Source organism: Octodon degus, unplaced genomic scaffold (assembly GCF_000260255.1).
Source record: "Octodon degus isolate 3935 unplaced genomic scaffold, OctDeg1.0 scaffold00156, whole genome shotgun sequence".
In the NCBI taxonomy this organism is placed as follows: domain Eukaryota; kingdom Metazoa; phylum Chordata; class Mammalia; order Rodentia; family Octodontidae; genus Octodon; species Octodon degus.
This window is the reverse complement of record NW_004524732.1, coordinates 326,040-327,217: the sequence shown is the minus strand read 5'-3', so window position 1 is coordinate 327,217 and position 1,178 is coordinate 326,040.

The window sequence follows — 1,178 nt, the reverse complement described above, 5'->3', positions numbered from 1 at the left end:
CTGAGGTGCTGGGGCTTGTAGTATTGTGTTCCATCCTTTGACTTTCAACCTATGAATGTCTTTATGAGTTAAATGTGTTTCTTGTATACACCTCCCTATATATCAATGATGGTTAATTTTAAGCGTGAACTTTGTTAGGCTAAAGAATGTTCACATAGTGAGCTGATAATACATTATTTGTAAGTGTCCTCGAGGAGGTTTCCAGAAAAGATTAGCTTTTGAATTAGTAGGCTAAAAAAGATGTGTCCTCAGCTATGTCAGTGGGCATCATACAATCCTTTGAGGACCTGACTAGAACAAAAGGCAAAGGAACCAAGTTCTCTCTCTCTCTCTCTCTCTCTCTCTCTCTCTCTCTCACACACACACACACACACACACACACACACACACACATCCATCTTCCCCTGCCCTGAGATCTGAGATATTTAGTGTTCCTGGTTCTTAAACCTCTGAACTCTGGCACTTAGGCAAGTGAGGATTCATCCTAGCCCTTGGGTCTTGGAGTGAATTGCTGATTTTTGCCACTGGCTTTCTCTGAGTTTCCAGTTTGCAGAGAAAAAGAAGCACTGAAGGTTGTAAAATACTTATCTAGCTTACTATAATCTACCAGCTTATGCCCCCTGTGTGAGAGAAATACACAAGGCTTAATGGGACCCAGGACAATGTAATTAGCTTCCATCCTTCCTCCTGACTTACATCTAGACTGGCATTTTGGGCTCCTTCCTGAGCTGGCCCCTGGCAATAGAGGCATTTCTCTGCATAAGCCACAACACATTTCCTTCATACCCACTACCCTGCATGCTCCCATAGTGTCTCCATTGAACAAAATTACATTGCTCTTCTGTGCCTCTGTACTTTTTCCCTCTTAGGAATCCAATCCCTTGGCACTCTGGTACTGAAGAATATTAATAAGTCTTGTGAAAAAATAATGTTCTGCGAGCAATGAGACTGAGGCACCCTGGGTCTAGCAGGATCAGAACTGTGCACATTGGGAATTTCAAGGAAGATTATGTGGCTTCTCAGGTTTCCCCAAACTACTAACCATTGTCTGTGGAACATCTGAGGGACTAGGACACGCTTCCAAGGTCACATAGATGAGAATAGGTGGAAATGCCTGATTTGAACTTAGGGAGGAGGGAAGTAAGGAAGGAGGGGGATGAGAGACAGAAAAAGTAAAG